Consider the following 15,582-nt stretch of genomic DNA (forward strand, 5'->3'; position numbering starts at 1 on the left):
GTGGCTTTCTCGGGTTAGCAGGATACTACCTGAAGTTCATCCGCAACTTTGGAAGCATAGCAGCTCCCTTGACCCAACTATTGACCAAGGGGGGATTTCAATGGAACGAGACAGCGGAGCTGGCCTTCCAACAGTTGAAGAAAGCGCTCACTTCACCACCAATCCTATGTCTTCCAGATTTTTCCCAACGATTTGTGATTGAATGCGATGCGAGTGGAACTGGGATTGGAGCAATCCTTACGCAACAAAACCGACCGGTGGCCTATTTTAGTGAAGCATTGAAGGGTTCAGCCTTGGCACTATCCACCTATGAGAAGGAGATGTTAGCTATTGTCAAAGCCATTAAGAAATGGCGCCCATATCTGCTTAGGAAACCTTTTACAGTCCGCACCGACCAAAAAAGTCTTAAGTATTTACTCGAGCAATGGATAGCTACACTGGCACAAACGCGGTGGTTGCCAAAGATACTGGGGTATGATTACGAGATCGAGTATAAAAAAGGAGTTGAAAATCAAGGTGCGGATTCCTTGTCGCGTATGGCCAAATTTCAATTTCTGTCAATCTCTTTACCACATGCAGATTGGTGGCCGATGCTACAAAAAGAGGTCAAACAAGACACATTTTATGAAGAATTGATGAAGAAGCGACCTTCCCACAAGTTGCTTCAATGAGATGGAGTGTGGTTCAAGGGGGACAAAATTTATTTGAGCCCCGCCTCCACCTTGATTTCTAAGGTAATGGCGGACTGCCACTCATCCCCAGTAGGAGGGCACTTTGGGTTTCATAAAACCCTCTCTCGTATCAAGCACAACTTCCTTTGGCCTAACATGCATCGGGCGGTGAAGGAATTATTGCAGCAATGTGACGTGTGTTAGCGATTCAAAACAGATTGCATGAGGCCAACGGGATTGCTTCAGTCGCTACCGATACCCACTCAAATGTGGACAGATATCTCGATGGGCTTTATCGAAGGGTTGCCTCTTTCCAATGGGTATACGGTTATCATGGTAATTGTGGATCGGTTGACAAAATATGCCCACTTCATCCCCTTAAAACACCCATTCACTGCCACGACAGTCGCTAAGGCATTTGTTGCCAACGTTGTCCGCCTACACGGAAATCCGACATCCATTGTTAGCAACTGTGACAAGGTATTTATCAACTCATTTTGGCAAACGCTTTTCCAAATGCATGGGACAAAATTGTGTATGAGCTCAAGTTACTACCCCCAAACCGACGGGCAAACCGAAGTTGTTAACCGAACGTTGGAGCAATACCTACGATGCTTTGCAGGTGACCAGTCGCGGAAATGGTTAGAGTGGATTCCTTGGGCAGAGTACAGCTACAACACATCCACTCACTCTTCCACCAAAATGACCCCCTTCGAAGCGGTCTACGGTATCCCACCCCCAAGTCTGCTGACCTATGTACCAGGTACTGCTAGAGTAGGGGCAGTTGATGAATACTTGCGTGACCGGGACATCATCCTACGCGAGTTACAACATAACCTTCAGGTAGCTCGGAACTGGATGAAATGTCAAGCGGACCAACACCGACGTGAAGTCTCATTCGTCGCAGGTGACTACGTGTATGCGAAGTTGCAGCCTTACCGGCAGACTTTGGTGGCGTTTCGGCGTTCTATGAAGCTCGCCCCACTGTACTTTGGGCCATACCCAATCATTGAGAAGATCGGTTCAGTGGCCTATCGATTAGCCTTGCCTCCTGGCTCTCAGATCCACAATGTGTTCCATGTCAGTTTACTACGGAAGCATTTGGCACCAATCACCCCAACTTCCACCCAGCTATCCCCAATCTCGGGTACTTCAACCATCCTACCCCAACCGGAAGCAATCTTAGATCGTTGTATTATTCACAAAGGCAAATACCGTCCAAAATCTGAAATCTTGGTCAAACGGGTAGGGGTACCAGCCGAGGACGCAACCTGGGAAAATGAATGGCGCTTCACCAAATCATATCCCGACTTCCTTGTGGACCAGGATCCTTCAGGGGGGGAGGAAATGATACATGCATGTGCATGCATGCACTAGGCGGCACAGCAGCTGAAGACCCGGTCAAAATTGATAGCAGCAGGAGACTCGGTCATAGTAGTTCTTAGTTATTGGATAAGCCTTAGCCATTCTGTTTCAATTCTGTTTAGTAGATAAGTCTTCATTTCTGTTTTAGTAGATAAGTTCATTATGTTTCTTGTTGGTAAGCTCCTAAGATCATGGGGCGGCAGTTCCTATCTTAACTCCTAGTTTGTTGCACAATAAGACTATAAATATAGCCTGAAGAATGGAATAAAGGCATTGGCTTTTCTTACAACCGAATTCCCTCTCTCTTCTCCTTATCCTACTACTCTGAATCTCTCTTTCCCTTTGCTGAGAACTTGACCATATCACAAGGATCTCACTTAACAGTTTAAGCTTTTAAGTTGAATGGTTCATTGAGATAGTATCAAAGCCACTTTGACCAAGTCGTCTAGTGTTCGATTTTCACCACCCCATTATAATTAATTAAGTTTCAATGCAATGTATAATTGGCCTATTTCGATTCCAATTCTGACTGTAAAGCAAACAGACCCTAAATATTCTTTGGTTTTGGTTTTCCGTGTCGTTTTGATACTGAAAGACTTTCAGTATCATTTTGATTTCTTTGGTCCATGAAAAACTTTCGGTGATGCAAAAGTGTTTTTTTTTTTTTTTTCATTCTCAAGCTTTCAATTAAGTATTCCTTGGTTTTGCTTTATGGGTGCTATACTTACAGTATCGTTTTGATTACTTTCGTCATTGAAAAACTTTCTGTGATGCAAAAGTTTTTTTTCCCAAGCTTTCAATGAAACATTATTCCCTGGTTCTGGTTTATGAGTCCTATACTTGCATTATCGTTTTGATACTAAAAAACTTTACTTTGGTCCATGAAAAGCTTTCTGTCATGCAAAAGTTTTCTTTTCTTTTTCTTTTTTCTCAAGCCTCTCAATCAAGGCCAAGTTTGGGAGTGTTCAAAAATAAATACTTATTGGAGAAGTCTAAAATTCTGACTTATTTTTAAATGTTTATTCAATAAAAACTTATTTCCTTTTTAGCCTATCTTAATCCACCACGTCATTTTGAAAATACCAATACTTCCCCTATTTGAAATAAGTGCTTTTTCACCAAATGCTCTTGCTTATTAGAACAAACACTTATTTTTCAAATAAGCACTTTCAAACTTTGCCCAAGTATTCCTTGGTTCTGATTTATGAGTCCTATTAAATTCATATCCTATGTTTCAAACTCTTTGCTTTTAGTACATAGATCCTTTGTTTAATTAATACTAGCGGGGACCCGTGCGATGCATGAAAAATTTTGAAAGATTTAATTATTTCATTTACTTTTAATTAATATTAAATTAATAATAAAAATGTGTTGTTAATTAACTAAAAGTATTCAAAGTTATTGTTAATATCTAAAATTTTAATAATTATATTTTTCATTTAATGTTGATTTACAGAAAATAATTATTGTTAACTTAAATGAATAAATATTTTAATAAATTTAGTTCTATTAATAATTTATATTAATTTTAGTAATTGTTATTATTTTTATTATTTTCGGAAAAGTACGGATAAGCCCACTGCAAAATTCTGATTTCCACTTTAGATCTACAACATTTTAAAATGCGAATTCCCCCTCCCGATGCACCAATACCTGCCTGTGAATTGGCATCCATACCGAGTTGGCATCTACCCCAACTATATGTTGGGTTGAACCATCATTCTCCCTATTATGTTTTAATAAAATTTTGATTAACTTTAAATAAATAAAAATAATTACAAAGCTAACGTTTTTATTAATTTCACTAATAATTAACAATTATATAGGAATGACAACGGGGTGGGTTCAAGGCCGGCCGCCCCATCCCTATCCTTGCCCCATAGCACTCTACCGCATCCCCTACCCCCATCCCCAGTGTCATGCGGGTTTAGGGCAAGGCAACCACTCCTTAATGTTGGGTGAGTTCAGGGGCAAGGCACCCCACTCCTCATCAAGGTTGAGGAATCCTCAAACTTCCTCGCCCCGTCCCCAGTATTGGGTGATTTCAAGTAGAGGTGTAAATCGGGTCGTGTTGGGTCAGCACGACATAACCGACATGCGGCCCACACAAAGTGCGGGTCGTGCCTCCCTCCCTTGGGATAATTTAGGGGGTTGGTTCAGCATGGTCCACGACCCGAGCTGTGCCATGGGCCAAGCCAGGCGCAAACCGGGCCAAGCTGTGAGAGGTCCATTTTTTAAAAAAAAATGAAAAAGATGTTTAAATTTTTATTTCATATGATTTTTGATGGGTCGGGTAGCTCGACGCCCGACTTGGCCTGACTCGTTATTTTTCAGGCTTGGACAAAATTTCATGCCCGTGGGCTCGAGCTCGACCTTTTCTCAAATTAGCTTGGCTTGAGCCCAAGCCTGAGCCTGGCCAGATACTATTACATATATAAAAAAGTACTTATATATAATAAATAATATATATATATATATGCTTCTTAAATTATTAATAAATATCAATTTACTATTTGGAAGTAAAAATTAGTTTATTAATTTATTAAATTATTACTAAATTAATGTAATATTAGTTTATAAAAGTATACTGAAAATAAGACATTTTGTCTACAAATTGGGCTTCGAGCTCGGGCTCCAACTTCATACTTTATATAAGGGCTAGGCTCGAACTCAAGATCTAGGCCCGATGGTCGGGCCAGGCTTGGGCTTGGGGTTGCACATTTTCTATTGATTAAGAGGCCTGTGTTAATTATAAAACAATGATTTTTAACAAATTAAATTTTTTATTTAATTCTAGTCTAGTATAAATGAATATATAATATTTCTATATATATTAATATAAAATTTGTTATTCAAATATTATATAATAATATTTACCATATATGCATATAACTTCCAAGTTGAGCTTATTAGGGGTTGTTTAGCTTGTGCCCTATCCACTAAAACCATCATTGGACCCCAAAAGTTTAATACCCAATTAGACTTTGAACCTAATTATCCTTGATATGTGTGGGCATGATGCATATCTTTGATAACGATTTGTTACCTTTTATTAATTATTAAAATAATTTTATCTATTAAAATATTGTAATTACTAAATTATTGTATTTATTTAAAATACAATAACTTCTGGAAATTCTCATATTTTCAGAAATATTGCTAATTTCTTGGCTAAAACAAATTAAATGTAATTTTCTAATAATTAAATATAACTTTTTGGTAATTAAATGTAATTTTCAACTATTTAAAAATAATTATTGTTAATTATATTACTATTAATAATTAAAATGCATTATTTTTTTCATTATTATTTAGTATTTTTTTGTAATAAAATACAATTAACTTAATTTTTTAATTCTTTTTAGTATTTTAATTAAGCTTTAGGTTTTTCAGAATTTTTGAAATTTTAATTAATCTATGGTGTTTTTTCATTATTATTTAGTAATTTTTGCATATAAGTATTTTTCAATATTTTTCAGTATTTTCATCATTTATTTTTGCGTATTAGTCACTACAAAATTAATTTGCATTTGCTTTCAGTAAAAATAAATTAAATAACTAAATAAATACCATAGTTAATAATAATACAACTAATTCTCAATATTTTTCAATAATTTCGGATTTTCAGTAAATGGCCTTATTAATATAAAATATTATTAATTTTCAATATTTTTTAATTATTTTTAGTATTTTAATTATGTTTAGATTTTTCAATTTTTTTTGGATTTTTTATTAGCATTTATTAAGGTCACAAATCATAAGTTATCTAATAATATTATTAAAGCTATTAATTAATATTTTTATAGTTAAATTTCTTATTTTTATGTGTTTGTTAAGCTAGATTTTTAAATGGAATTGAAACACATTTTTTATATTTATTAAGTATTGTTAATATTTATTTTTATTGAAATTTTAGTAGATTTTTAAATTAATAATTTTTTGATTGCTTAACCTTAACCTATTTATATCATTTGATTTATATCAAGGTTTTAAAAATCGGATTGGATCGGAAAAACCGAACTTCAACATAATTTCATTATTAATTTTTAAAAATATTAAATTATTATAAATTTGAATATTATGTTTTTATTGCATAGTTTCTTTATTATAACTATTTAAAAAATAGTTATGTTAAATATTTCGTTATTTAAATATTTTAGTTATTTAAATATTTAAGTAATATATAAAATAAATAAAAATACAAATTATTTGAATTTATGATATTTAGTTATTTTAATATTGAAACAATATTTGATTTTTTAATGTTAAATTCTACTATTTGAATAACATTTAATTTGAATAATCTAGAAAATCATAATTTATATTGTTAGTACATAATTTCATGATGACTTTTGTAAAAATATAAGGTTATTAATAATATGAATATTATTAAATCAATTAGAATTGTTTTTTTGTGTTTTTAATAATTATTTTAAAGTTTATACTATTATTACATAATTTCATTATTAATTTTGTAGAAATATAAGTTATTATTAATTTGAGTATTATGTTATGATTATTTTATAACTTTGTTAGTTTAATTATTTAAAATATAATTATGTGAAATATTTAGTTATTTAAATATTTAAATAATATCTAAAATATTTAAGAAATACTCATCATTTGAATTTAAGATATTTAGTTATTAAAATATTAAAATAATTAAATATTTTATATATAATTATTTAGCTATTTTTAGTATTTTATTATTTAAGATATTTAGTTATTGAAATATTGAAATAATTATTTTAAAGTTATTTGAATAACATTTAATTTGAATAATCTAGAAAATCATAATTTATATTGTTAGTACATAATTTTGTGATGAATTTTGTCGAAATATAATACTATTAATAATATGAATATTATTAAATCTATTATAATTATTTTTGTGTTTTTAATAATTGTTTTAAAGTTATTGTATAATTTGTTTAAATATTTAAGTAATTTTTGAAATTTTAATTTAAAATTTCTTTAGATAGATATAGATAAAAAGTGTTAAAGAGGATAAGTAGGAAGTAGAGATAATTTGGAGAGAAATTCTCTAGTAAATTAGAGATAAGTTAGAAGATAAATAGGAATTGGAGATGATTTAGGATAAAGTGAGGGAGGTAGTTTAGGATAAACTTTAGGAGAAGATATTGTTGGGGAATGGGAGCATCTCATTGGTTAAATGATTACTATTTTATATTTTTAAAAGAAAAGAAAATAAGAAAAAATATAAAAAATGAAGAAAATAGATAAATAACTTCTCTCAAAGGGAGATATGCTGACATGGCAGGACTAGTTTTAATATATATATATATATAAGAATTTATCCTTTTGGTAAAAAACAAAAAAAATGGCTTTGGGAGGAAGCATTGCTTGCAGGAATAAAATTTCTCTTTAGCAGTTTCTTTGGGTTTCGTTGTTTTTAATCATTTGATTATCATCAGTGGATGATTTTGTTCGTCAACTTCCTCACGTGATTAGCAATCTGCCAAACTAATATTGTTTTTGTGTAGACTATTTATTTTGTCCAAAAGCCTTGGTTTTTATGCATGATAAAAGATATGCTGAAACTTTTTGAACCACAAATGTTTCATCTTGTTGGAGTTTTCCCTGAAGCATTGCCCTATGGCAAATTGGGATCTGCTCCTTACAGAGCACTCCTTAGATTGACCTCACAGCCACATCCCACCGTGTAATGGGAAAATCTCCCATGAATAATAACATGTGAGTACAGAAGATGTTCCCGATGTGTGCTGGTATATACTGTGAGGAACAGTTCCGCTCTCAATATGGGCATCATGATTGATTGGCAAATTAAATTAACAAATTTGCTTCTAATTTGTTCATTGCTTAGTGAGATGGGATTATCATTTTTTTTTTATATTTTTCTATCCTTGTGGCTGATTATGTATTTATTTATTTGCTCCATGGGGTTTACTCCGTTGGGGGTAGCCCATCCCCAAACCCATAACCCTCCAACCCTGATGCAACCACCTTGTGACTGATAATTTCTCAATCTCAAGTCTCCGCTACAACTAGAAAGAGACCTTACCAATTAGCCAGTTGGCACCTTGCGACTGATAACTTCTTTTAACATTGATTATTATCATATTTCATATTCATAAGTCATAACACATCAACTCAAACATTTCTCTTTATCTGATGGATGAATAATAAGCAAAAGATAATGCTGGAAGAAGAGATGGGTTGTGAAAGAAATGGGGAATGAGACATGGTGGGGTTAGCATCAAGCCAAAGTTTTTGGGCTAGGCCCATTCAAATTTTTACAAAATCTCAACCCAAGCCCACCCAAGACGCACCCCTAAGTAAGATGAGCTTTCTTTTTCTTTCCACAATTTTCTTCTTTACTCAACTACATTGAGAAGTAAATGGACATTTCTTGTTGACAAGTAAATATAAGTTATGATGGTCATTTTTGTACAAGGAACTAATTTTTTATAACACTTTATCTCAACTATTCAAAGTATAAAAATTACAAAATTTGTGCGTTTCATATATATTTATATGCAAATGTTAATGGGTATTTAGCATAGTTAATTAAGCTTTTTTACAAATTCAAAATTTACTCCAAGTGGAGGGGCGATCACCTTAAAATTTTATTAATCAACAACCATACTCAAAAGGAAAAATAGGACATAACCCGCCTTGCCCCAAAACCTAACAACAGATCACACTTCCTTGCAACATAGTTAAGTAACTATTTGCTAATGTAAAAAATTCTCTCACATTTTATTTTAGTCGATGATGCTCAATGTTTTCTTAATGATATTCAAGTAACTTCTATAAAAAAAAATGTTAAAATAGATTTTCTTAGAAATGACAAAAGAATAGGTTATCCAATGCAATAGAGTCAAGGCTTCCCACCACCGTAACTGATCTTTTCAATACTATATACACCATTAGGAAAAGATAGATTTTTGTGATGGAGAACAAAATTATGATGATTTTGGTTCTTCCCAAGGATTTTATCCTTTTTGATTAGAAAGAAAGAAAGGAATTTTCTGGACCTGTTGGAAAAGCCATTACTTTGGGTTTTACTACTATCAATGATGTAATATCTACCGATAGTTGTAATAATAATGCAAAGATTCAGATTAAATGCTCTATCTTCAACATTTTTTAACACAAGCATCAACTCAGTTGGATAACACAACCAAATAATTAAAGATTGAAGCTTTTCTCTGAACAGTCAAATAACAAGGATTCTATTCTTTGAAAACACTATTTTTGATGTTGGTTAGAAATCCAATCAGCTGGCTTTTCTCTGGAATGCAGCCCCCTCCCCTTGGGTCGGCCACTATGTAAAATTTGCTAAATTAAAACCATATCAAGTTGCATTTCATCTCTTATTTAGGTTGCCTTGAATTTCATATGAAATGTGTCGCAGTTGTTTCTACTACAAAATTAATCCATATAGGTTGCATATATAGAGCTGTCGATGGGTCGGATTTACCCGATAGAACTGAACTGATCGACCCAATATATCGGATCTGATTTTGTGGATTGTGTCTTGATTAATAATTGGGTTGGAACCAGTTCTTGCTATTCCAAAGGACCAATTGTATAGTTAATAGTAAATTTCATAGATAGTATATAAGATAATTTTGGTTCATTTAACTATTTTCAATCATTTATTTCTTTCAATTTACATGCAACCAAATAGAGTCTTGATCACCAACTTAGGGGTGACTCAGTTGTTATGTTAGCTGGTTTGCTTCAACATAGATGCAGATTCAATTCCCGCAACCATCCACTTTGATGAGGGGGATTATTAGTGTAATGCGTATCACCAAATACAAAAAAAAAAAAAGGAGTCTTCATCATTTCATAAGAAGAAATTAAACTCCAGAATAGTAACAGTTGTATAGGTTTAAAACCTCGCTCGTAACCCTAGGGGCATTCCATCAAAACCTGTTTCATATTTGTGCTTTTATTGGAGTGCCCCTCCAAACTTTATACTACTTCATACTCAATAATAAGTAAAGAGAGAGTTTTGGATCTGGGCTATATGACTTGGAGAAATGTCCAGGCCCATGCTTATAGGATTAGGGTCCATTACTTAATTCGTATCCCCAAAATGATTTGTCTGTCTAAGCTGATACTTGAAAAGAACTTAAGAAGTTATGGACTCCGGTGGGACCAGCGAGTAAGAGATTCAAATCCTCTGAACAAGTTAAAACAACTGGGCCCCCACTCACTCTAGACATTCTGTGGGCCTGGACCTGAAACTTGGCCATGGGCAGAAGGAAAACCAGCTTCTTGGGTCTATTATCGTATTTATGGTGCCGACTTATTTGCTAATGCATTCCACTTGATATACACGGGATGAAGAAATAGAGTAACTATGGTGCATTAACTAATATCGACCTTTTTTTTTATAGAACCAGAATATTGCTATCCTTAAATCTAGATCTCAACCAATCACCTTAGGCTCAATTTGAAAAGAATGTAAATATAGAACAAATACAAATATGTAGAGTGCATTTTCGTCCATGCAAATGTAAAATTGGTTTAATTTTGCATTGATAAGTTTACTTTCCTGTCAAACTATTTGTAAACACAAATCCTGGGATCAATGGTGGAGACAAGAATTTTTTTTTTTTTGGTGGGGGGCAAGTCAAACAAGAAAATGAGATAGGGAGTAGAAGAACTAAGGTTTGGCCTGAGAAGGCTTGGGTCTATTACAGATTTTTTTAAAAGAAAAAACTTGGAGACTGATCCTTTTCATTTTAGTTCAAACTTTGGAGGTGGGGTGGAGCAAGGACCCACTTTATTATGTTTTTAGCCCAACTCAACTAAGTAATCATGACTTAGTTGAGTGGGTGTGGGGGGGGGGGGGCAATGACCCCCCACCAATATACTTGGCTTGGGATTGAAATATACCCTTTTAACATTAATCAGCTTTGAGTGCAAAGTTTACATCCTTTAGGTGCAAACATGACTTGAAATTGGTGAAAACTGTCCTACTTTTAATACAAAAATGCATTCTTAGCAAATATACCAAACTGAACCAGAATGAATATATGCATTGAACCGACATTTGCACTCTTCAGTCTTCCCAAACAGAGCCTTAATCTATTTATTTTTCATTGGTTCACTTTTCACAAGCTATGCTTTACTTACCATCGCTTTCAACCAATTAGATCATTTGCGATGCACAGTTCACACTATAGATTTTCCGAAAAATTAACCTAATATTTGTTCCCAATTTTTGTCAAGGTAAACAATAATTGAACAGATGCTTTCTGAATCAATTCTCTGCAGTATCAATACAAATTTAGAAGTTGAACGAAACATTGAGAAATATTATCAGGCCATCAGTTCAAAAAAGACCAAGGTCCTCCACTACCCACCAGGCCACCACCCCATTATCATTCCTTGGATTAGTTTCAAATTTGCATCTCCTTTTCTCTTTTGTACATGCCTGGGTTCAAGCTTCGAGTTTACGGGAAGAATAACTAATCACTTTGTCCCTTTAAATTCATTACTTAGCTTGTTTCCAATTTCGTATGTGTTTGGTAGAGCTTTCGTTTATTAATTATAAACATTTGTATTTGATTTTTCTTTAAAATCGAAAAAATTAATAATATCAACCGTTTATGACAAGTAGATACCACATCAACAAAACAGTGAATAAACGCCCAACAGTTGGAGGAAGCATTAAAATGAAGCTTCCCCCAACAATAGGTGCACACATAAATCAATGCCAAATTATGTAAGTATTTATACGTATGAATCACTATGATGGCTAAATGCTGATTTGGTGACAACATGGCGACATTTTGATAAACACCTATCATGAAACATCTACAAAACAAAATACACGCTTGATGGACTAGACAAGTTCAGCAAGGCCGAACTGCAAGATATATATGGGTATGACCAGAGCATATAAACCAATTAATGGAGAGCCATTGGAATCTGTCCATAGTCCATAGACCAGACTCGTACCAATGCAAGAGAATTACAAAATAGAAAGATCCCCTCTCAATGCAAGATACTTCAGGGGCTTTATATCCAAACAAAGCTTAAAGCTACCACTTCATTTTGACTGAAGTAAGTCTAAACAGATGCAGAATAAAGAGAGATGGGACTGAGGTCAATACCATTCTGGGCCATTTCTTGAGACCCAGCTAGCACAGGAAAGAGATCAGTAGGCTCCTAGGGAGCTTGTCTATCTCTACGTTTCAAGAATAATATATATTTGACGTCGACGACTAATCAGTAACTAATCAATTGAAAAATATGGCTTTTGGAAAATGGAAGGAAGAGTGGGTTCTCGAATCTTGTTGCCACGCGAATATAATTATCAGTTTGTCATTCCAATTCGATATTGATTTGCACGGAACACACACGTAAAATATATATATTCAATTAACAGCTTGTTTATTCTGTGTGCATAAAGAAAAAATTGACTAGAGTGGCTGCATCTTTCTTTTTGTATAAAGTTAAACGAAGAAAGGAGGAGAGTGGTTGCATCTTTCTTTTTGTATAAAGTTAAACGAAGAAAGGAGGAGGAAGAGGAAGAGGAAGAAAAATGTTGAGTACGGACGCCTTAATTAGACCCTGAGTTAGGAAGCAGAAGCAGAACTACTTACTGCTCCAAGGACACCAGGAGTATCTTTGAAATGGAAGATGTTATCGTCTGGGCATATATATTTAGGTTCTTAGGGCTGTTTGTAGTGAGAATTTCATTTGTAATTGTGTAAATGCGTGGGAGTGCAAATGGGTTGAGTGTAAATTTTGGTTTACTTTTGTTTCATTTTCAATTTTGTATTGTTTGTTTATGAGAAATAAGAAAGGATAAGATTTTATTTTTAATTATATAAAAGAAGATGAACATGGGAGCCTCCACTTAACATGAGGGAAAAATCAGAGAGGAAAGTGGTGTAAATTTTGCATCGATGAAAATTTTGCATTGCCAATGAATGCAAATGAGACAAAATGTATGAATTTTATATCTATTAAGGTTTTTAAAATCGACTCGGAGAACAAATTGGTCAGGGGCCTGGTTCCCGGGTCGAATGGTCTTACTGTTTGAACCGAATGGTTGACCCATTCTGACAAAAAAATAAAATAAAATAACGGTTAAAATTGTTAAACACTTCAACTGCCTGAGTCAGTGGTTTACTGACCAAATCAACATTTTTTTGGCCAAAATCCAATTTTAACAAAAAATGGAACCAATCACTTGAACAGTTCCTGATTTTTCCGGTCCGACCATCCGATTTAATTTTAAAAACCATGATATCAACTAACAGTAGAAATCATAGTTACAAATAAGCAGACACAAATTAAACTGAACCAAATGCGATATATGTAACGATTCAGATTTGCAAGGAAGACATAGAAAGCCAAGGAGCTAGAGCTTCATTCTGATTTTACAGTTCCCATTAACCCAAATTAACAAAGGGTTCACGAGATGCTGCTTTGATAAATATTACATACATATAGAGCCTGCCCTTCTATGGGTTTGAACTTTGAACCAATGCCTCTTTGGATGGAGGGATTCTGAGTGACAAATTAAACTATGAATCCCGCCTCTTCGGAAGATGCCAGTTAGCTTGTTAGCAAAGTCTTTCATTGGTTATAATAGAGACTTAGCTACGATCGATTCCTGTCTCTGTTGTGTAGCCCATGAAAAAAAAAAATTAGACATGGGTCCAAGGTTTTTAAAACCGAACTGGTCAGGGGTCCAACTCCTGGGATGAATTGTCCAACTATTTGAACCAAACGGATGATTCATCATTCTGACAAAAAATAAATAAAAACAGCTAAATCCATTGGACGGTTCAAACGGTTTGGATGGTTCAATCGCCCAAATCAATAATTTATTAATCAAATCAACGGTTTTTGATAAAATAACAATTATAAAATAAAACAAAACCAATCAAATGACCAATTTCCAATTTTCTGATCTGACCGTCTGGTTCAATCCGATTTTGAAAACCATGCATGGATTTGGTTAAATCTGGGACCAGTTTTGAAAATAGCCGGACAAATTTGAACCAATTAAAACTAGTAACGTTTTCACCAGGAGCAAGTAGAACTAAGCGCATGTCAGAATTTTTTTTTCATTAAAAGGACAGGAATCAGATCCGGAGTAGGGCAATGCCTGAGCTAATAAATGGGAACCGGCTGCTGCCAAGGACCAACATGAAACCAAGGAAAATGACAAGAATAAGAATCAATTTCGAGAGTCAAATGAGGGAATTATACAGCTATGTTTAGGAAGTTTTGCCCACTCAATTTGCTAGACGAGAAGAGAATCGGGCTACCTAGCTTCTCATCCTGTCTATAAAATATGGCTATATGAAAATCAATGGAAGTCAACAATTGGAATATTTTCTTTTTTTGTTCCACTCCATCGGCTTTTATCCCTCCACAGAAATGGACTCCCTCTTGTAGGCTAAAGACCCGCAATAAATTAAACCACAACATGTAAAAAAAAAATCATTCAATCTTATGATCATCATACCTTCAATCAATTATAATAAGATAGATTGAACACTAAATCAGTTGGTCAAATAAACTTTGATACCATGTTGAAACACCAGCTATTATGTGAAGTTTTGAATAAATTTTTAATTCTCTATTATATATCAACCTTAATGGGAGGTCAAAACAATGAGGACGAGATCGATCACTCTAAAAGGAGTATATTGAACACTAAACCACATGATTAGGGGTGGATTCGAGTTGAGTCGAGCCGAGCTGAGCCGAATAGTATCAGGCTCGAGTTCGACTCGTTTTATATTTTATAAAAATATTTTATTATATATTTTATAAAAATAAAAATTATATATATAATTTTTTTTTATTTTATATTTAAAAACTTAAGAATTATAATATTTTTATTATATATATTATTTTCTATAATTTTATTATATATTATATATTAAATGTCATATATATATATATATTCGAGCCGACTTGCAAGCTTCACGAGCCGAGCTCTAATAGGCTCGAACTCGGCTGAAACTGAGCCGAGCCAAGCTTTTCACGAGGCGAGCTCAAGTAGCTCATGAAAAGCTCGGCTCGTTGCCACCCCTACACATGATCAAATTAACAATTTTGATACCATCTTAAAAAGGCGGTTCAACCTAAGAGCCTAAGCTATTAGTTCAGGTCTTGAATAAGTTTTTATTCTTCAACACATGTCAACCTTAGAGGGAGGTCAAAGGGATGAGTACGACCAATCACTGTAGTATAATAGTGGATTAAGCACAAAACCACTTGGTCAAACAAGCTTTAATATACCATGTCGAAAGACCGTTAAGCTTAAAATCTTAAGATAAATAGATAAAATCTTGAATAGCCTTTTATTTTCTAACAGAATGTCAATCTCAATGAGAGGTTAAAGCAACGAAAATGGGATCGATCAATCTAATAAAATCATGGATTGAACACTAAACCACTTGATTAAATAAATTCTACTCTAATACCATATTAAAAGATAAATAAACTTAGCACATATGAATCTCATAAAGAGGTCAAAGCAACGAGAACAAGATCGATCGATCACTCCATTGTA

The sequence above is a fragment of the Nelumbo nucifera genome, chromosome 4 (assembly GCF_055504915.1).
Source record: "Nelumbo nucifera cultivar China Antique chromosome 4, China Antique-T2T, whole genome shotgun sequence".
Taxonomy (NCBI): Eukaryota; Viridiplantae; Streptophyta; class Magnoliopsida; order Proteales; family Nelumbonaceae; genus Nelumbo; species Nelumbo nucifera.